At 37.6% G+C, this 23,479-nt stretch overlaps 1 protein-coding gene across 1 annotated transcript in view; it reads left to right on the forward strand.

Moving 5' to 3' along the window:
- Positions 1 to 23,479, forward strand: part of VMA21 (vacuolar ATPase assembly factor VMA21) — an 89,793-nt gene that overhangs the window by 41,363 nt on the left and 24,951 nt on the right. The window lies entirely within an intron of this gene.

The raw sequence follows: 23,479 nt of genomic DNA on the forward strand, positions 1-23,479 counted from the left end.
CTCCAGCACCATTTGTTGAAAAAGCTGTCCTTACTCCATTGAATTCATTTTGCACCTTGCCAAAAATCAATCAGGCACATTTTTAAGGGCCTCCTTGGGTTTTTAACCTATTTAAGGTTTTTACTTAAAACCTTATACATAGGTCCCAATATACATAGCTTAATTTCCTCTGAGCTATATAAAAAGTGAATCATCATTTTGTAATAATACCAACATGGTAATTAACATGAATTTTGCAACAATACCTAATTAAATACTGATCATGTAGTGTGCATTTAACTTGATCATTGTTGGTCTCTCTCAACTCCTCAGGGGTCTAATTTTAACAATTAAATTAGCCTGGAGCCACAGAGAATTGTGAGATGAATCAGAACTCAAATGTAGAAAAATACAATGTTTTATTTTACTTTGAGTGACTAAGAAGGAAAACTTCAAAACTGTTAGATCATAGAAATATCAAATGGGAAAACAGCAGGTGGAAGTGGCCTGGCTATGAGGTTCTGTCAGCAACTAAAACTAAAGGACTTTTTCTATTCTACCTACTAAGTGGGCCTTTACTTAGTTATGGTTATATTGCCCTACACAGCAGTTGTGTTCTTGGAAATTGGTGTGTATGTCACCCTCTAATGTGTAATGTACTAGAAAGAACCCTTTCTATACTAGGAAACAGCAGACGTAGCATCTAGTCCCAGTTGTGACTCTAACCCACTGTGTGACCTTAAACAACAGCTTAGATCTCTGGACTTCTTTTAGCTCTGTACAATGCAGTTCAATTTAGCAAATATCTTGAGTGTCAACTCCAAGACAGATCCTGCAAGATACACTGAGATAGCAAAACACACTTTTTTTTTTTTTGAGACAGAGTTTCGCTCTTGTTGCCCAAGCTGGAGTACAATGGCGTGATCTTGGCTCACCGCAACCTCTGCCTCCTGGGTTCAAGCAATTATCCTGCCTCAGCTTCCCGAGTAGATGGGATTACAGGCATGCACCACCATGCCCAGCTAATTTTGTATTTTTAGTATAGACAGGGTTTCTCCATATTTGTCAGGTTGGTCTCAAACTCCCAACCTCAGGTGATCCGCCCACCTCAGCCTCCCAAAGTGCTGGGATTACAGGCATGAGCCACTGCACATGGTCGCAAAACACATGTCTTAATTTCAAGTGACTTTCTGGCTTATAGGTTACGCCTACAATTTGCTGAGCACAATAGGTTAGCTGTTATGCTAAGTACTTTACATGTCTTATGTCCCTTAATCTTCACACTAATCTTGTGAGGTAGGAGCTAATATCGTTCCCATTTTACAAATGTGAAAACTAAGGCTTCGAGGGGTTAAACAGCTTGTCCATGGTCATGCACTGGATGGCTCTTCATGGACAGAATATTAACAGCTCACTTTGATCTGGGCTTCATATGCAAGTCAAGATCTTAATCTGATAGGACTGAGTGGAGCATTTTGACCAGCAGAAGGAAAAAGAGAAGTTAGATATATTTATTAGCACTTTACAGATGGAGAAGTTTAAGTATGAAAAAGTTGTATAGCTTGCCCGAAGTCCCAAGGTAGTCCGGGACTCAAAGCCATGCTGTTCTTTCTTCCATAGGGGAATAAGGGCTCCTGCTCCAGGCTAAAGCCAACCTCTTCACTTGTACTGTGGATTTCAACTCCTTCTCCTTCTTGAGGACCTGGCTCTTCATCAGTTATTCTTTGTCATCTATGGGAGTCATCTCTTTCTCTGAGCTGTCTCTCTTCCCCACAAGAAATTAAATATAAGTATGTCCAAAAATCTTCCTGTGTTAAATATCCCTCCTCTCATCCTGACCTGAACTGCCTCTGAAGCTACTGAGCTATCTCCTACTTTCACGTGCTTCTGGAAGGAGTTATCTACCTTCGTTCAGTGTCTCTAATTCCTCCTCTGCCACTCACTCCCCTCTCACTGCAATCTGGCTTCTGTCCCCAACACTCTTACCAAAGTCATCAATTACATCCTTGTCATTAAGCACATATTTCCTTTTTCATTTTGCTTGATTTTTCTGCAACAGTCAATGAACTTGACTATTGCCTCTCTTCTGAAACAGTTTTTCCCTTGGCTTATGATATAGTTTGGGTATATTTTCTCTTCAAATTTCATGTTGAAATTTGATCCCTAATGTTGGAGGTGGGCCCTAAAAGGAGGTGTTTGGGTCATGGGGGCAGATCCCTCATAAATGGCTAGGTGCTGTCACCACATGGTAATGAGTGATTTCTCACTCTGTTAGTTCCCATGAGAACTGCTTGTTAAAAAGAGGCTGGCACCTTCCTCCTCTCTTTCTTGCTTCCACTCTCATCATGTCATGCCTTCTTCCCTTTGCCTTCAGCCACGAGCAGAAGCAGTCGGAGGCCCTCAGAAGAAGCAGGTGCTGGTGCCACACTTCTTGTACAGCCTGCAGAACTGTGAACCAAATAAACCTCTTCATATTGCAAATTACCCAGCCTCAGGTGTTCCTTTATAGCAATACAAAGTGATTAAAACAGCTTATAAGATATAGTGTTCTTCTGTCTTTTTCTTCCTTCTTATCTCTCGTTCTTCTTCCCTGTCCCCTTTATAGGTTCACTGTCTCCCCATTTAGTCATGTTGTATTATTCTTTTTATGTAGTATTGCTGCATTCAATCTACTTTGATTTTGTTAAGGACTTATATTTCTGGCCATAAAGGATATTGGTCCATAGTTTTCTTTCCTTGTAATGTCTTTGTCTTGTTTTCTTATCACAGGGTAATACTAACTTCTTAAAGTTAGAATGTGTTTTTCCTCTTTTATTTGCTGGAAGAGATTGTGTAGAATTGGTGTTAATTCTTTAAATGTTTGGTAGAATTTTCTAGTGAAACTATTTGGGCCTGGAGAGTTCTTTTATGGGGCTTTTAAATTTTGATTCAAGTTTATGTAATAATTATAGAGGCTGGGTGCAGTCGCTCATGCCTATAATCCTAGCACTTTGGAAAGCTGAGGTGGGTGGATCGCTTGAGCCCAGGAGTTTGAGACCAGCCTGGGCAACATGGCGAAAACCCATCTTTACAAACAATACAAAAATTAGCCTAGCATGGTGGCACACACCTGTAGTCCCAGTGACTGGAGAGGCTGAATTAGGAGGATCCCCTGAGCCCAGGAAGCCAAGGCTGCAGTGAGCCATGATTGCACCACTGTACTCCAGCCTGGGCTACAGAGTGAGACCCTGTCCCAAAAAGAAAAAAAAAAAAAAAGAGCTATGGAGCCATTTACATCATCTGTAATATGGTTTGGCTGTGTCCTCACCCAAACCTCGTCTTGAATTGTAACTCCCACAATTCCCATGTGAGAAAGAACCCAGTGGGAGGTAATTGAATCATGGGGGCAGGTCTTTCCCATGCTGTTCTCATGATAGTGAATAAGTCTCTCACCAGAGCTGACAGTTTTAAAAGCAGGAGTTTCCCTGCACAAGCGCTCCCTTTGCCTGCCACCATCCACGTAAGACGTGACTTGCTCCTCCTTGCCTTCCACCATGATTGTGAGGCTTCCCCAGCCATGTGGAACTGTAAGTTCATTAAACCTCTTTCTTTTGTAAATTGAGCAGTCTTGGTTATGTCTTTATCAGCAGCGTGAAAACAGACTAATCCAATCTATTTCATACTGAATGAGTCATGGTAGTTTGTGGTTTTTAAAGAATGTGGTCTATTTGTCTATATTATCAAATTTATATGTGTAGAGTTGTTTGTAATATACTTACTATCATTTTGATGTCTTCAGGGTCTCTCATAACATCCCTTGTTTTATTCGTGATATTGGTCATTTGTGTTTTCTCTCTTTTCGTTGTCTGCCTTGCTAGAGGTTTGCCAATTTTATTGATCTTTGCAAATATCCCATTCTTTTTTTAATCTTTCTATTGTTTTTCTGTCGTCAATTTCATTGATTTCTGCTCTTATCTTTATTACTTCTTTCCTTCTGCTTGCTTGAAGTTTATTTTGCTCTTTTTTTCTGTATTCTTAAGATGGGAGCATAGGTTATTGATTTGAAGCTTTTCCCTTCCTTCCAATATGTGCATTTAGTGCTAAAAAGTTTTCTCTAAGTTCTTCTTTAGCTATTTCCCACGAATTTTGATATGTTGTATTTTCATTTTCATTCAGTTCAGTGTATTTTTTATTTCCCTGATATTTCTTTTTTTGACCCATGGACTTCATTTTAGACCCATTTAGAAATGTGTTGTTTAGCTTCTGTGTATTCATAGATTTTTAAAATTATCTTTCTGTTACTGATATCTAGTGTAATGATTAATACTGAGTGTCAAGTTGATTGGATTGAAGGATACAAAGTATTGATCCTGTGGGTGTCTGTGAGGGTGTTGTCAAAAGAGATTAACATTTGAGTCAGTGGGCTGGGAAAGGCAGACACAACCTAATCTGGGTGGGCACAATCTAATCAGCTGCCAGCACAGCTAGAATATAAGAAGGCAGAAAAATGTGAAAAGAGAGACTGGCCTAGCCTCCCAGCCTACATCTTTCTCCCTTGCTGGATGCTTCCTGCCCTTGAACATCGGACTCCAAGTTCTTTAGTTTTGGAACTTGAACTGGCTCTCCTTGCTCCTCAGCCTGCAGATGGCCTATTGTGGGACCTTGTGATCATGTGAGTTAATACTTAATAAACTCCCCTTTATATATATATATATATATATATATAAAGGGTTCTAGAGAACCCTGACTAATACAACTTTTGGTACCAGGAGTGGAGTGTTGCTGAAAAGATATCCAAAAATGTGGAAGTGACTTTGGAACTGGGTAACAGGCAGTGGTTGGAACAGTTTGGAGGGCTCAGAAAAAGACAGGAAAATGTGGGAAAGTTTGGAACTTCTTAGATACTTGTTGAATGGCTTTGCCCAAAATGCTGGTAGCGATATGGACAATAAGGTCCAGGCTGAGGTGGTCTCAGATGGAGATGAGGAACTTATTGGGAACTGCAGTAAAGGTGACTCTTGTTATATTTTAGCAAAGAGACTGGCAGCATTTGCCCCTGCCCTAGAGATTTGTGGAACTTTGTACTTGAGAGAGATGATTTAGGGTATCTGGCTGATGAAATTTCTAAGTAGCAAAGCATTCAAGAGGTGACATTGGTGCGTGTAAAAGCATTCAGTTTTAAAAGGGAAACAAAGCATAAGTTTGAAAAATTTGCAGCCTGACAATGCGATAGAAAAGAAAATCCTATTTTCTGGGGAGAAATTCAAGCAGGCTGCAGAAGTTTGCATAAGTGACAAGGAGCCAAATGTTAATCTCCAAGACAATGGGCAAAATGTCTCCAGGGCATGTCAGAGGTTTTCACAGCAGCCCCACTGATCACAGGGCCAGAGGCCTAGGAGCAAAATGTGGTTTTGTGGGCCGGGCCCAGGGTCTCTGAGTTGTGTGCAGCCTAGGGACTTTGTGCCCTGCATCCCAGCCGCTCCAGCCATAGCTGAAAGGGGCCAACATAGAGCTCGGGCTGTGGCTTTAGATGGTGCAAGCACCAAGCCTTGGAAGCTTCCATATGGTGTTGAGCCTGCGGGTACACAGAAGTCAAGAATTGAGGTTTGGGAACCTCCACCTAGATTTCAGAAGATTTATGAAAACGCCTGGATGCCCAGGCAGAAGTTTGCTGCAGGGGTGGGGCTCTCATGGAGAACCTCTGCTAGGGTGGTGCAGAAGGGAAATGTGGGGTGAGAGCCCCCACACAAAGTCCCTGCTGGGGCACTGCCTAGTGGAGTTGTGAGAAGAGGGCCATCATCCTCCAGACCCCAGAATGGTAGATCCACTGACAGCTTGCGCCATGCGCCTGGAAATATATCTAGCTTGACTCCATTTTGGTCAGAAAACACACTCACTATATGAGTTCAATTCTTTTAAATTTGTTGGGGTTTGCTTTTGTATCCTAAAACAGAGTATATCTTAGTATATGTTACATGGGCCTTTGATGTCAGATAATGTCAGTTTTTTGACTTTGTTCTCTTTTTCTAAAAATGTGTTTGCTATTCTAGTTCCCTAGACTGTCTATATAAATTTTTGAATTTGTTTTTTATATCTACTATGTCTACTAAAAATTTCCTGAGATTTTTATTGTGATTGCTTTGAATCCATAGATCAATTTGGGGAAATTTCACATCTTAGCAATATTGTCTTTCAAACCATGGATATGATATCAATCCATTTAGTTAGGATTTCTTTCATTTCTTTTACTAATGTTTTGTAGTCTTCAACCTGTGGATCCTGCACTTATATTTTTTAGACTTATACCTTTTTCATTTTTTTATGCTTTTGTAAATGATGCTTTGAAAACTGTAAATTCCAATTACCATTACTAGTACATGGAAGTACAATTAATTTTTATATGTAGTGCTTTTCTCATCAGCCTTATGAAACTTAGTAGTTCTAGGAGATTTTTGGTAGATGCTTTGGGATTTTCTATGTAAACATGTCATCTGGAAGTAGAGACAGTTTTATTTCATTTCTTTTAATCTGTTTGCTCTTCTTTTTCTTTTTCTTCTTTTACCTTATTTTATGGGCTAGGACTTGCAGTACAATGATGAATAGGAATGGTGACAGTGGACATCCTTGCCTTTTTTCAAATCTTAATGGGGATAACATTCAGTCATTCATCATTAATTATAGTGTTGACTATAGATACTTTTGCAGATTATCTTTATTGGGTTCATGAAGCTACCTTATATTTCTAGTTTACGTAAAGTTTTATCATGAATAGATGCTGCATTTTATGCAGGGCTTTCTGTGAATCTATGGAGATGGTCAGTCACAGCTATTTTTTCTGCAGTCTATTAATATGGTAAATTGATTGATTTTTGAATGTTGAACCAGCCTCAACTCCCTGGGATAAACCTCACTTAATCATGTTGTATTATTCTTTTTATAATTTGCTGGATTCATTCTGCTATTATTTTGTTAAGGGCTTTTATATTTTTGTTTATGAGGGATATTGGTCTTTAATTTTCTTTTCCTGTAAGTCTTTGATTTTAGTACAAGGGTAATTTTGACCTTAGAAAGTAAGATTGGAAGTGCTCTCTCCTCTTCTATCTTTTGAAAGAAAATGGGTAGAATTATTATTTTTATTCCTTAAATGTTTTATAAAATTCACTAGTGAATCCATCTAGCCCTGGAGTTTTTCCTTTATTGGAAAATTTTAAACTATGAATTCATTTTTTATAGATATAGGACAATTTAGGATATAAATTTTTTCAGCAGACGTTGATAATATGAGTTATTTGTTTCATTTCATCTAAGGTGTTAAATTTATGGACATGGATTTATCTGTAGTATGCCCTTATTATCTTTTTTAATTCCAGTGGGATCTACATCGATATCTTCTCTTTCATTACAGATGTTGGTAATTTGTGTCTTTTCTGTTTTTTCTTGGTCACTCTTGCTTGCAAGAGGTCTATCAATTTTATTGATTTTTTTTTAAAGAATTAACTTTTAGCTTCATTGGTTTTTCTCTATTGTTTTTCTATGATATTGATGGATTCTTGCAGTTATCATCTTTTAAATTTTATTTTCCTTGGGTTTAATTAGCTATTTTTACTCTGATCTTAAGGTGGAATCTTAGTTTATCAATTTGAAACCTTTCTTCTTTTCTAATATATGCATTTAATGCTGTAAGCTTCCCTCTAAGCATTGCTTTATTTTCTTACACAAATATTGATATGTTATACCTTTATTTTCATTTTGTTGAAATGTTTTGTAATTTCTTTTGAGACTTTATTTTGACCCATGGCTATTTAGAAGTGTATGGTTTAATTTTTAAATATTTGGAGATTTTCTAAATATCTTTCTATAATTCATTTCTAATGTTACTCTGGAATATACTTTCTATGATTTCGATGCTTTTAAGTTTAAAGCTTGTTATGTAGCCCAGAATATACTCTATCTTGCTGAATACTCCATAAGCACGTGAAAATACACATGTAGTCTGCTGTTGTTGGGAGGCGTGTTCTGTACATATCAATTTAGTCAGTTTGGTTGATAATGTGTTATAGATATTTTATATTCTTAAGAATTTTCGGCTTGCTTGTTCTACAAATTACTAAGAGTGTTGAAGTCCTCAACTATAATTGTGGATTTGCTGTTTCTCCTTTCAGTTCTGTTGGTTCTTGCTTCAAGTATTTTGAAGCTATGTTGTTGAATGCATACATCCTTAGGATTGTTACATCTTCTTCTAGAATTGACTCTTTATGCTTCTTTGTACCTGATAATATTCCTTGTTCTAATTCTATCATGGTAGGCAGAATAATTAGCTCCCGAAGAAGTCCATTTGGTAATGTCCAGAACCTGTGAATATGTTAGGTTGCATTGCAAAGGGGGATTAAGGTTGCAGATGGAATTAAGATTACTAACCACCTGACCTGGAGATGGGGAAGATTATTCTTGATTATCTGGGTGGGCTCAGTGTAATCAAAAGGGTCCTTACAGGTGGAAACAAAGGGCATAATAGAACCAGGGAGATGGTGTTGTGAGAAAGACTTGGTCCAGCATTGCTGGCTTTGATGATGGAGTAAGGGGACAAAAAACAAAGAATGTGGAAAGCCTTTAGAAGTTAGAAAGGGTAAATAAATGGATTCTTCACTACAGCCTTCAGAAAAGAGCATGGTAGCCAGAACAATCAAGCAAGAGAAAGAAATAAAAGGCATCCAAATTGGAAAAGAGGAAGTCAAATTATCTCTGTTCAATTATCTCTGACAATATGATCTTATACCTAAAAAACCTTAAAGACTCCTCCAAAAGACTTAAATTTGATAAATAAATTTAGTAAAGTTATAGCTTACAAAGTCAATGTACAAAATTCAGTGGCATATATATACACCAATAACTATCAAGCTGAGAACCATATCAAGAAGGCAATCCCATTTACAATAGCTACAAAAAATAAAATACCTGAGAATATATTTAACCAAAGAAATGAAAGATCTCTATAAGGAAAACTACACAATGCTGAGGAAAGAAATTATAGATGACACAAACAATTGGAAAAATATCCCATGTTTATGGATCAGAAGAATTAATATCATCAAAATGACCATACTACCCATAGCAATCTACAGATTCAATGAAATCCCTATCAAAATACCAATGTCATTTTCACAGAATTAAGAAAAAGAATCCTAAAATTCATGTGTAACCAAAAAGAGAGCCTGAATAGCCAAAGCAATTCTAAGCAAAAAGAACAAAGCTGGAGGCATCACATTACCAGACCTCAAATTATATGACCAGACCACAAATTAAAATATTATTTTGTTTATATAGTAAACAAAACAACATAGTACTGGTATAAAAACAGATACATAGATAAATGGAACAGAGTAGACAACTCAGAAATAAGCCACATATCTAGAGACAATGGACCTTTTGCAAAGTTGGCAAAAATATACACTGGGGTAAGGACACCTTTTTCAATAAATGGTGCTGGGAAAATTGGATTACTATATGCAGAAGAATGAAACTAGAGCCCTATCTCATATCATATACAGAAATCAACTCAAGATGGATTAAAGACTTAAATGTAAGACCTGAAACATAAAAATACTAGGGAAAACTCTTCTGGACATTAGCCTAGACAAATAATTCATGACTTAGTCCTTAAAAGCACAAGCAACAACAACAAAAATTGACAAATGGGACTTAATTAAGTTAAAAAGTTTCTGTATAGCAAAAGAAATAATCAATAGCATGAGGAGATAACAAGCAGAATGGGAGAAAATATTTGCAAGCTATGCATCTGGCAGGAGACTGATATCCAGAATTTATAAGGAAATCAACTCATCAACAACAACAAAACAACCCTATTAAAAAGTGGGCAAAGGACATGAATCAACGGTTTTCAAAAGAATTACACAGAAATGGCCAACAAGCATATTAAAAAATGTTCACCATCACCCATCATCAGATAAGTACAAATTAAAACCACAAGGAGATCATTTTACACCAGTCAGAATGGCTATTACTAAAAAGACAAAAAAAAAAAAACATGTTGGCAAGGATGTGAAGAAAAGAGAAAGCTTATGCACTGTTGGTGGGCAAGTAAATTAGTACAGCCTCTGTGGAAAACAGTATGGAGATTTTTCAAAGAACTAAAAATAGAACTAACATTTGATCCAGCAGTCCCACTACTGAGTATCTACCCAAAGACAAATAAATAATTATATAAAAAAGATACTTGCACTTGTATGTTTATCACAGCACTATTCACAATAGCAAAATGTGGAATCAATTTAAGGGTCTATCAGTGAATTATTGGACAAAGAAAATGTGGTGCATATACACCATGAATACTCTTTAGCCATAAAAATGAATGAAATCATGTATTTTGCAACAACATGGATGGAACTGGAAGCCATTATCTTAAGTGAAACAACTCAGAAACAGAAAGTCAAATACTGCATGTTCTCACTTATAAGCAGGAGGTAAATAATGTGTATACATGGACATGAGTGTGGAATAATAGTCACTGAAGACTCAGAAAAGAGGGAGGGAGGAAGTGGGGTGAGGGATGAGAAATACTCAATGGATGCAATATACACTATTTGAGTGATGGTTACACTAAAAGCCCAGACTTCGCCACTAAGCAGTATATCCATGTAGCAACACTGCACTTGTACCCCTTACATTTATACAAAGACAAAAACAAAAAAGAAACACAACCTTACAGACCCATTGATTTTAGCCCAGAGAGACCCATTTTGGACTTCTGACTCCAAGAACTGTAAGATAATAATTTTACATTTTTTAGGCCACAGATTTGGTGGTAATTTGTTACAGCAGCAATAAAAAACTAATACATCTATTTTGATTATAAGAGATACCGAGGCTATTTTTTTTCCATAGGTTATTGGGGTACAGGTGGTATTTGGTTACATGAGTAAGTTCTTTAGCAGTGATTTATGAGATTTTGGTACACCCATCACCCAAACAGTATACACTACACCATATTTGTAGTCTTTTATCCCTCAACCCCCTCCCACTCTTTCCCCCAAGTCCCCAAAGTTCATTGTATCACTCTTATGCCTTTGCGTCCTCATAGCTTAGCTCCCATGTATCAGTGATAACATACGATGTTTGATTTTCCATTCCTGAGTTACTTCACTTGGAATAATAGTCTCCAATCTCATCTCGGTCACTGCAAATGCTGCTAATTAATTCCTTTTTATGGCTGAGTGGTATTCCATCATATATATATTTTATTAGCAGGGTACCATGTGGCAACCAAGGCCAAACAACATAAATGCAAATGCCACTATCATCCTGAAGGCTTGGATCTAATTTGGGTCCTGGGCAGTGTGGCTCTCAGGAGCCTATGGTCAGGAGAGGCTCTCCATAGGGTTAGGGTTAGGATAGATGAACTTGCTGAGATTTGGGGGAGTTTGAGAATTTTTTTGACTCGAGCTTGGAAAACAGAGAATGATGATGAGGATGAACAGTCAGTGTCATCAAGAAGAGGTCTACTGAGTAGGCTTACTTATGGTCCAGGTTCAGCAGATTGACGTCCTGCCTCTTCTAGCTCTCAGGACATGAGGAAGAACAGGTACATGACACCTAGGTCTCCTTTTGCTCTTTGAAATAGCTGAAGATTTTTTAACAACTGCAAATATCTAGACTGGATTCCAATCCGATGGTGAGCAAATAGTTGAGTCCAGTCAAATTATGTCTTCTTTCTTCCTGGCCAGCTGGCTCCCCCTGGTCACTATTCCCCTTCTCACCCCTAGCAGGCCCCACCTGCCAACCCACCTGCCCAGCTGCCTGCCTGCCTGCCTGTATGTCTTCCCACCCACCTGGCTGACTGGCTGCACAGGCTCTCAAGTGCCCTCAGGCTGCTTCAATTCCAGTTGGCATTGGCTGCCTAGACCACAAAAAGGATTCTTCTTGTAGTAATTTACTTTCAGTCTCCCAGTGAAAAGAAAAGTCACCCAGTAAAGATAATGTTGTCAATGTAGCCAATTCTGCTCTTCATAGTTCTTGGGGATTTAGTGAGAATGGATGGTGTTTTAAGAATCACCCAACTGTTTGAGCCCAGGATGGAAGGCCTGTTCCCCTGGGGCCTCTGTGAAGCCCACTCTGGGGAAGAGATGAGGTAATCTAACTGGGAAAGAGGATGGCCAGGCTGGGCAATGCAACCCTCCTCTCCATCGGATACTGATTTTGTTTTCCACCTATCAAGCATATTTCCACCGTTTGCCATTGGGTAGTCAACAGTGGAGAGACCCAGACTTTTCCCAAGCCATGGAGGTTGGCTGGGCATGTGAGCACCCTACTCTGATTTTGGGCACACAAGGTAGGTGTACCATTAGTGGTCATGACCAAACTGAATCCTACTCTTAAATCAAGTGCTGGGCTCACTTATTAGCTCCTGTCCTTAGATTTTTCTGGGAAGATGTCTTTGCTCAGCTTTTGGCAAAATACTGCCGGGGAAGTTTGAAGTGTGACTGGTACCTCTTCTGGCTAGCTGCTCACACTGAATTCTGTGGAGGAATCCTTGAGCCTGGAGATATCTTAGCTCTTGTTCTCATTTATCTCATCGGATAAAATTTACATTGACTACATTACATTTTTAAGGTAGTTTGGCTGCCACTATCTCATTAAAGTGCACAACAATCCGGTGACAGCCACACAGAGCAAGAACTGTCACCCCACTTTATGAAGGAGGAAGCTTAAGCTTAGAGAGGTGAAACAAGTGGCTCCAGGTGAAACAGCTCAGAACTGCCTGAACTGAGACCTGAACTTAGATTGTTTACTTCCCAGGTCAGTACTTCTTTCATTCCCTCACACTAGCAGGCACTTAGTCTACAGGGGATCATGTGAAGCTAGCAGACAAAGGACATTCATAAGCGTCATAATGGGGGAGGGTGGCAGCTGAACTAGGCTTGATGTTTTGCTGTGCTGCATTGCAACTTTGCCCAAGTGGTATGGGGTCAGGCTGCTTTGATTTTTAGTTCTTCAAAAGGTTCTCTTCTGTATAATATTGGTGCCTACTACAGATCGGCTAGCCCACAAGCATGCACTCTAGTCTTGGAAATTCAGAGTACTTTGATTTTCACAAAGAAAAACTGATTTATTTTATATCTAGAGTTATAGAATTTCAGAGCTGGAAAGTAATTTAGATTATTAATCCAATTGCCTCAATCAATGGGCTAGGAAACTGAGGCTCAGAGGAGAGTAAACTAGTCACGGGCACAGCTAGTTAATAGCAGAAATGATCTGTAGGGGTCATGACCTCTCTTTAGTTTTCAGAAGGTTTTCCTTGTCAATCTTCATCATTGGGAGTAGGACCCACAGTAGATCTGGGTGGGCTCTGAGGAAGCTGCCCATTCTATTTACTTTTTTACTCTGGGATTCTTTGGACTTAGCTGCATGCAAGTGAGATGGCTACTGATGAATCAGAGGGAGGCTTTAGGATAGGGTGGGGGAAGAAGACTGTTAGTAAAGCTCATGGAGTCAGATCAGACTAGGCAGGAAGCCGGGACCCACCAATTAGGTGCTTTGTGACTTTGGACAAGTGACAACCACAGTTGTGACTCTGATCTCTCCCTTATCTATAAGATGAGTATAATACCCACTATTGGCAATAACAAATTAGGGAACAGCGTATTTATATCTATATATATACACACATATGCACAGATATGTGTGTCTATCAAAATACATATTGATAGATAGATAATGCATGGAGAGACATTCCTGTTTACAAATGGACAGCCCACAAAGTTCATGAGACCAGATCACTGTTGTCACTGTTACCATCATCTTCCATTTTGCAAATAGCACCAGAAATCAGGCAGCATTAGCATCAGTACTGAAATCCAGCTATGGGCTGGGTCTGTACAAATATAATATGGTTAACCGTCAGGGCTGTTAGAAGGACTAAGTGAAGAAAATACAAAAACATACATGTCTCAGAATTTGGCACAGAGGAGACCTTCAGAAAAGTGTGGTGAGCCAGACATTTGTGGAATGAACTGAAGAAAGTGCTGAGTGCAGCAGACAGTCCTCTCAGTGGCCAGTAACACTCATGTGCTCAGATTAGTAGAACAGGGGTATTGTACTGGTGTTTGTGGAAAGCCCCATAATCTTCATAACTGTGGGTCTCTGGGCTTATATCTAAGGTCTACAATGATTGGTGAGTAGAGCTAAGAGGTAATAGCACTCAAGTCAAGGGTTCTGCAGTGGCAACTAGTTGAACATGGCTGACAAGTATGGGCACAGATGTGGCCTGTTTCTATTTTCCTCCTATGACTTGGCAACTTATTTGACTGAAACTAGGAGCACAGGTGGCACTGGGACTGACTGGAATCTTCCTGGGTTCTGTGTCCTCAGATTGGTAGATGACCATAGTAGTTACATAATGGTGGAACAACAGGAGAATTCCAATAGCTCAGGGGTAGGAAGGATGAAAGTAGCCAAAGCTCTCAGTGCTGTAGACAAAATAGCCTAAAGCTTCTGTGAAGTCACCTGCCTGTGGAGGAATCAACCAGACCTAGCTGGAGTCTCAGAACTGGGGTGTGTTGTATCACTTATGAAGTGAGTGCTGCCTCTGTGCCACAAAGTTCCTAGCCAAGGGCCTGGCACAGAGAAGGTGCTTAGGAAATATTTGGTGAATGAATCCAATTGGAGATCCATGGGTTATTGAGGACCCCGAAAAACTTTTGTTTATGTGGGTTATATCACTATTTAACATTATAAAAATTAAAATGAAATTTAAATGTATTTCTTTATTCACTTAGAAATAAAATTTTAATGAAAATAATTATATTTTCCAGAACAAAAATAGTGGGAAGAGTGGTATTGTTTTATGTATTTGCAAATCTCTAACATCTGGCTTAATAAAGACAACTGTAGTTTTCTACCTGTTTCACCTTCAATATATTATGCTATCACATGTCATGTAGCCTCTTGAAAACTCCACTAGTACCTTCCTGAAAGAAAAAATTCCAAATAATGAATTAGTGTTATGAAAATTGTCTTGATCTAGTGAACCTCCTTAAAAGGGTACAGACACCCCCAACAGTCTGCAGAACTGCTCCTTTAGGGCATAGATCTAGGAGTATAATCTCTGGGTCATTGGGTATACACATTTTTTACCTTTAATATTACCTAAATATTTCCAAATCACTCTCCAAAGTGGCCGTACCAACTTACACAATCTGCAGCAGTATTTGAGAATTCCAGTTTCTCACCTCTGAGTCAATTTGGTATTATCAGACTTTTAAAAGTTTGCCAGTCTGAGGGGTATGTTTTTAATTTGTATTTCCCTGCCTACTAGTGAGGTTGAACAACTTTTCATAAGTTTATTCAGGTTCCCTCTTCTGTGAATTCCGTTTCTACTTTTTGCACAACTTTTAATATATGTGTTTATTTCAGTATTGATTTATAGGAGTTCTTCATAAATTCTGCATACTAATCCGCTGTGAGGAATAAGTGTCCTAAATACCTCTTCAATTATATTGCTTTTATTTCCCCTGATGTCCTCTGATGCACAACAATTTTTAATTTTAATGTAATCAAAATAATCAATTTTTATGCATTATTCTTTTTGAGTTTTACTTATGTAATTTTTTTGTGTCCAGAAGTCATAAAAATATTCTTATAAAATTTCTTCTGAGTTTTAAAGATTTTATTTTTATAATTAGTTTTTTTATCTGCCTGAAAATTGACAAAGATTTTGGTAAGATGTTAGGGAAAGATGTGCTTTTACGTTTTTATCTTTTTATAGAAAGATAACCATTCAACCAAGGATTATATACTGAATGTGCTGTCATTTTCCCTACTCATTTCCATATATGTGAGGAGCTGTTTCTAGAGTCTCTGTTTTGTTTCATTTGTAATGAGTTCTCTTGCATTGTTTTTCTTCTTCAAAATATTTTGGTTATTCTTAACACTTTACTCTTAAAAATTTTTATGAGCTACATAATACATACAAAAGGGTATATAAAGTATTTGTGTACAGTTTAAATTATAAAATGGACAGATAGCTAGTCCCTTGGAAATCCCTATAAACTTCTACCATATCACATCACTCTTCATCTCTCAAACTACAAGCTAGCTATCCTTAATGTTAGGTTAAATCATTTATCTGCTTTTCTTTATACCTTTACCAACTGTTGATGTTGTTTAGGGTTGTCTGTTCTTTAATCTTATATAAATAGAGCCATATTATATTTTCTCTTGTGACTTGCTTCTTTTGCTGTTCATTATGCTCCTGAGATTCAGCTTTGTGAGATGCCTATGATTATAGCTCATTCATTTTCACTGCTGTCAAAGTATTGTGTATTCTACTACTAATGGGCATTTGGGTCATTGTTTCCAGTTTACGCACATTGCAAACACTACTTCTGTGACTCTAGATGAATATATGAAAGAATTTCTCCAAACTAAGGAATATATGGATGGATAACCTGCAAACAATGACCCAAGTGCCTATTAGTAGTAGTAGACTATTAAATGCAGGTCACTTTGTATAGCTCCTGATATTAAAGGGAATGATTTTGAATTTTCATCATTAATGATAATATTGCTATGTTTTATTTTCCTTTTTTAGATGCCATTTATCAAATTAAAGAAGTTTTATTCTATTCCTAGTTTTCCAAGATTTTATATCATGAATCAATTTAAAATTTTGTTGAGTGTTGCTCATACATCTTTTTAGATGTTTAGATTATATGGATTATCTGTGTTACTGAAGTGAATTACGTTATTTGATTTTCTAACCTTGAATGCTGGGCTAAACTTTACTGGGCCATATTTTGCTTAGGATGTTTACACCTCTGTTCACGAGGGATATTCATCAGTAGTTTTCCTTATTATGTCTGTCGGGTGTTGGTATCAGAGTACAGCTGGCCTCATAGAATATGTTGGGACTTACTTCATCCTGTTCAATTTTGTGAAATCATTTGTGCAGAATTGGAATTACACCTTCTTTTATGTTTAGGTCGAATTCTCCAGGTAAGGTATCTGGGCCTGTAGTTTTCTTTGTGGGAAGGTTTTAAGGTTGAATTCAAATTAAAAAAAATATATATCCAAGTTGTCTATATACCTACCTGCCTATTATATCAGGTATATATTATATATCAGATATATCTATATATTATCTATATTATATATCAGGATATATATATATATATATGTTTATTCAGATTATCTTTTTTATATCTGTAGATTCTGGAGTGATGTCCCTTCTGTTATTCCTGATATTGGTGATTTGCATCTTCTTTTTTTCCTGATCAGTATGGCTAGGTTTATCAATTACACTGATGTTCTCAAAAACTAGCTTTTGAATTTATTAGTTGTCTCTATTGCTTTTGTGTTTTTCATTTTATTGATTTCCACTCTGGTTTTTTATTATTTCCTTCCTTAGCTTACTTTTGGTTTTATTTACTCTCCTTTTTCTGGTTGTTTAGTGTAGAACTTAAGAAACTTCTAATACAGATCTTTAGTTGTATTAATTTCCCTCTGAATATTGCTTTATTGCCATCTCATAAATTTTGCTATAATGTATTTACATTTCTTCCTTTTATTTAGACAATTATCTTTTGAAAGGATTTAAATAATTTGAGAATGATGTGTATTTATGCACATAATTACTATTTCTAGTGCTCTTCATTTCTGCGTGTAGATCCATATTTGCAACTGGTATCATTTTCCTTCAGTCTAAAGGATGTCCTTTACTATTCCTTATGATGTTCTTTTGACTTTTGTATGTCTGAAGAGCTCTTTATTTTACCCTTGTTTTTGAAAGAAATTTTCACTGGATACAGAATTATAGGATGACAGTTATGTTTTTTACTCAAGACTTTATGTTTAAAGCATCACTGATGTCTTGTTTCCAATGAGAAATCTGTTGCCTTTGTTTTTCTTTATTGTATTTTTTTTTTCCTTTATTTTCTTCCTCTGTACATAACATGTCTTTTTTTGTCCTCTGGCTGCATTTAGGATTTTTGTCTTTATCAGTTGCTTTGAGCAACCTGGTTCTGATTTGTGTGGGTATAGTTTTCTTCATGTTTCTTGAACTTGGGCTCCATTGAGCTTCTTGGTTCTATGGGTGTATAGTTTCATCAAATTTGGAAAATTTTTGGTCATTATCCCCTCAAATATTTTTTCTGTTCCCTCCATCTTCTGTGGACTGCATTTCACATATATTAGCCTGCTTGAAGTTGTCTCAGAGTTCACTGGTTCTGTGTTCTTTTTCTTTTCTTTCTTTTAGTCCTTTTTTCTCTGTGTTTTAGTTTTGGATAGTATTTATTCCTATGTCTTTCAATCTTCTGCAATTTCTACTCTGCCATCAATTTCATTCAGTGTGTTTTTCATCTCTGACACTGTAGTTTTCATCTCTAGAAATTCAACTTAGGTCTTCTTTTATATCTGACATGTCATTACACAATGTGTTCATTCTTATCTGTACCTTTTTGAATATATAGAACACTGTTGTAATAACTGTTTTATTCTCTTTGTCTGATAATTCTACATCTGTTTCATTTTGGGGTTGGATTTGGTTAATTTTTCTCCTCATTCTGAGTCTTTTATTTTTTATTGCTTCTTTGCATGTCTGGTAATATTTCATTAGATGCCCTGCATAGTGTGTTTTATCTTGTTGTGTGCTGCATATTTTTTTAAAAACAGCTTATTGAAGTATAATTCACATACCATATAATTCATCCATTTAAAGTATGCAATTAAATGGTTTTTAGTCTATTCACAGATATGTGCTACATAACCATAGTCAATTTTAGTACATTTTCATCACCGTAAAAAGAAGCCTTATATCCTTTAGCTATCACCTCCTATCTTCCCATTACTACTCCCCTTCCCCCCAGGCCATAAGCAACTACTAATCTACTTTCTGTCTCCATAGACTTACCATTCTGTGCTTTCAAATGACTGGAATCGCATACTGTGTGGATTTTTGTGACTGGCTTCTTTCACTTACTATTAGTATATTTCATTATATAGATATAACATATTTTGATTATCCATTCATCCATTGGGTTGTTTTCACCTTTTGGCTACTATAAATAATGCCACTGTAAACATTCCTGTACAAGTTTTTGTTTGAGTATATATTTTCATTTCTCCTGGGTATGTACCTAGGAATACAATTACTGGGTCATATAGTAACTCTATGGTTAATTGTTTGAGGAATTGCCAGACTGTTTTTCAAAGTGGCTCCCCATTTTCTATTAACATCTGCAGTATGTGAGGGTTCTGATTTCTCTGCATTCTTGCCTATAACATTCTTGTTATTCTCTGACATTTATTCTAACTATCCTAGTCGGTAGGAAGTGGTATCTCATTGTGGCTGTGATGTACATTTCCTTGATGACCAATGACGCCAAACATCCTTTTATGTGATTATTAGTCATTTGCATATCTTCCTTAGAGAAATGTCTATTCAGATCATTTGTCTAGTTTTAAATTGTGCTGTATGTCTTTGTAAAAGTTATTTATGTGTTCTATATATAAGTCCTTTACCAGTATATAATTTACAAATATTTGCTCCCATTCTGTGAGTTACCCTTCCATTTTCTTGATTGTATTTTTTGAAGCAAAAAAGTTTTTAATTGTAATGAAATCCAATTAATCTATATATTTTTGTTGTTAATGCTTTTGTTGTTGTATTAGTCCATTCTCACACTGCTATAAAGATACTGCCTGAGACTGGGTAATTTACAAAGAAGGGACGTTTAATTGATTCACAGTTTCCCATCGCTGGGGAGGCCTCAGGAAACTTACAATCATGGCAGCAGGCAAGACAGAGCAAAAGAGCGAGGAAGTGCCACACTTAAAACCACCAGCTTTCATGAGAACTCCCTCACTATCATGAGAACAGCATGGGGGAAACTACCTCCATGATCCAATCACCTCCCACCAGGTCCCTCCCTCAAAACATGGGGATTACAATTTGAGATGAGATTTGTAATCTCAAACCACAGCCAAACCATATTATTCTACCCCTGGCCCATGTCATTTTCACATTACAAAACTAATCATGCCTTCCCAACAGTCCCTCAACCTCTTAACTCATTCCAGCATTATCTCAAAAGTCCAAGTCCAAAGTCTTATCTGAGACAAGGCAAGTCTTTTCTGTCTATGAGCCTATAAAATCAAAAGCAAATTAGTTACTTCCAAGATACAGTGGGGGTTCAGGCATTGGGTAAATGTTCCCATTCCAAGTGGGAGAAATTGGCCAAAACAAAGGGGTCATAGGCCCCATGCAAGTCCAAAACCCAGCCAGGCAGTCATTAAATCTTAAAGCTCCAAAATCTCCTTTGACTCCATCCAGAGCACACTGATACAAGGGGTGGGCTCCCAAGGCCTTGGGCAGCTCCACCTCTGTGGCTTTGGAGGGTACAGACCCTGCAGCTGCTTTCATGGGCTGGTGTTGAGTGCCTGGAGCTTTTCCAGGTGCACGGTACAAGCTATCGTTGGATCTACCATTCTGGGGTCCTGAGGATTGTGGCCCTCTTTTCACAGCTCCACTAGGCAGCTCCCCAGTGGGGACTCTGTTTGGGGGCTCCAATTCCACATTTTCTTTCTGCACTGCCCTAGTAGATGTTCTCCATGAGGAGCCCCTGCAGCAGAACATCTGCCTGGACATCCAGGTGTTTCCATACATCCTCTAAAATCTAGGCGGAGGTTCCCAAACCTCAACTCTTGTCTTCTGTGCACCTGCAGGGCCAACACCACGTGGAAGCTGCCAAGGCTCAGGGCTTGCAACCTCTGAAGCCACAGCCCAAGCTGTACCTTGGTCCCTTTTAAGCACAGCTATAGCTGGAATGGCTGGGATGCAGGGCACCATGTCTTGAGGCTGCATATAGCAACTATTTTTCCCTCCTAGGCCTCTGGGCCTGTTATGGGAGGCACTGTCTTGAAAATCTGTGAAATGCTGTGGAGACATTTTCTCCATTGTCTTGGCTATTAATATTTGGCTCTTCGTTACTTATGCAAATTTCTGCAGCTGGCTTGAATTTCTCCCCAGAAAATGGGTTTTTATTTTCTACCACATGGGCAGGCTGCAAATTTTTCAAACTTTTACACTCTGCTTCCCCTTTAAACATAAGTTCGAATTTCAAACAATCTCTTTGTGAGTATATATAACTGTACACTTTCAGGAAAAAAACAGGTCACCCCTTGAATGCTTTGCTGCTTAGAAATTTCTTCTGCCAGAAACCCTAAATCATCTCTCTCACCTTCAAAGTTTCACAGATTTCTAGGGCAGGGGCAAAACGTTGCCAGTATCTTTGCTAAAGAATAGTATGAGTGGCCTTGGCTCCAGTTCCCATTAAGTTACTCATCTCCATCTGAGACCACCTCGGCCTGGACTTCATTGTCCCTATCACTATGAGTATTTTGGTTACAACCATTCAACAAGTCTCTAGGAAGTTCCAATTTTCACTCCTCTTCCTGTCTTTTTCTGATCCCTGCAAACTCTTCCAACCTCTGCCAGTTACCCATTTCCACAGTCACTCCCACATTTTCAGGTTATATTTATAGCAGTACCCCACTACTTCGGTACCAATTCTCTGTGTTAGTCTGTTCTTACACTGCTGTAAGGATATACCTGAGACTGGGTAATTTATAAAGAAAGTACGTTTAATTGACTCACAGTTCCTCATGGCTGGGGAGGCCTCAGGAAATTCACAATCTTGGTGGCAGCGAGAGAGAGTGAAAGAGTGAGGAAGTGCCACACTTAAAACCATCAGCTCTCATGAGAACTTCCTCACTATTATGAGAATGGCATGGGGGAAACTGCCCCCCATGATCCAGTCACTTCCCACCAGGTCCCTCCCTCGACAGATGGGGATTATAATTCGAGATGAGATTTGGGTGGGGACACAGAGCCAAACCATATCAGGTGTCATACCTAAAACTGCTTTGCCAAATAAATCCAAGATCATGAAGATTCACCTGTATGTTTTCTTGTACATATTTTATATTTTTAGCTCTTACATTTAGGCTTTTGATCCATTTTGAATTAAACACGTTTTATATGGTATGAAGTAAGTATACAACTTCATTCTTTTGCATGTGGCTATCCAGTTGTCTGAGCAACATTTGTTGAAAATACTATTGTTTCCCTACTGGATAATTTTGGCACCATTGTTGAAAATCAGTTGACCATAGATAGATATATAGGCTTATTTCATGACTGTCAATTCTATTGCATTGACCTGTATGTCTATCCTTGTGCCACTACCATACTGTATTGATTACCATTGCTTTGTAGTATATTTTTAATTAAGATGTGCATTTTACTTGGTTGTTTCTTTTCAAAATTGTTTTGACTATTCTGGATTTCTTGCAATTCCATATGATTTTAAAATCAGTTTGTCAATTTCCACAAATAAGTCAACTGGGATTCTGATAAGGATTGCTTTGAATCTGTAGCTCAAATAGACAGCACTGCCTGCTTAACAATGTTGTCTTCTGATTCATGAACATGGAATGTTTTCCCATTTATTTATGTCTTTAATTTGTTTCAACAATGTTTTTTAGTTTTCAGAGTATAAGTTTTGCACTTGTTTTGTTAATTTTTTTCCTAAGCGTTTTATTTTATTGATGCTATCGTGAATGGAATTACTTACTTAATTTTATTTTTGGATTGTTGTTTACAAATATATAGAAATACAGTTGGTTTTTGTATATTGATCTTATACCTGCAATCTTGCTGAACTTTTTTATTAGTTCTAATAGTTTTTTAGTGCATCCCTTAGAATATTCTATATGTAAGATGATATAATTGGTGAATACAGGTAGTTTTATTTTTCCCTCTCCAATCTTAAGGCCTTTTATTTCTTTTTTTGCTTAACTTCCGTGGATAGCACCTCTAGTGGAATGTTGAATAGAAGTGGTAAGAGCAGACATCCTTGTCTTGATCCTGATCTCAGGAGGGAAACATTTACTAAGTATGATGTTAGCTATTTTTTTAAAAAAACTTTATTTTTAGAGCAGTTTTAGGTTCACAGCAAAATTGAAAGTACAGAGAATTCTCATGTACCCCCTGCTCTCACACATGCACAGCCTCCCCGACTATCAACATTCCCCACCAGAATAGTATATATGTTACAATCAATGAATACATTGACACATCATTATCACCCAAAGTCCGTCATTTACATTAAAGTTCACTCTTGTGTTGTATATCCTGTGGGTTTTGACAAATACATAAAGCCACATATCTACCATTATACTGTCATACAAAGAGTTCCACTGCCATAAAATTTATCTGTGCTCTGCTTATTCATCCCTTTCTCTCCCCTAAGCCCTGACAAGCACTGATCTTTTTATTTTCTTCATAATATTGCGTTTTCCAGAATGTCATATAGTTGGAATCATATAGTATCTATCCTTTTCAGATTGGCTTCTTTCACTCAGCAATATGCATTTAGGGTTATTCCACATTTTTTCATGGCTTGATAGCTCATTTCTTTTTAGTGCTGAATGATATTCCATTGTCTGG

This window comes from Pan paniscus, chromosome X (genome assembly GCF_029289425.2).
Source record: "Pan paniscus chromosome X, NHGRI_mPanPan1-v2.0_pri, whole genome shotgun sequence".
Taxonomy (NCBI): domain Eukaryota; kingdom Metazoa; phylum Chordata; class Mammalia; order Primates; family Hominidae; genus Pan; species Pan paniscus.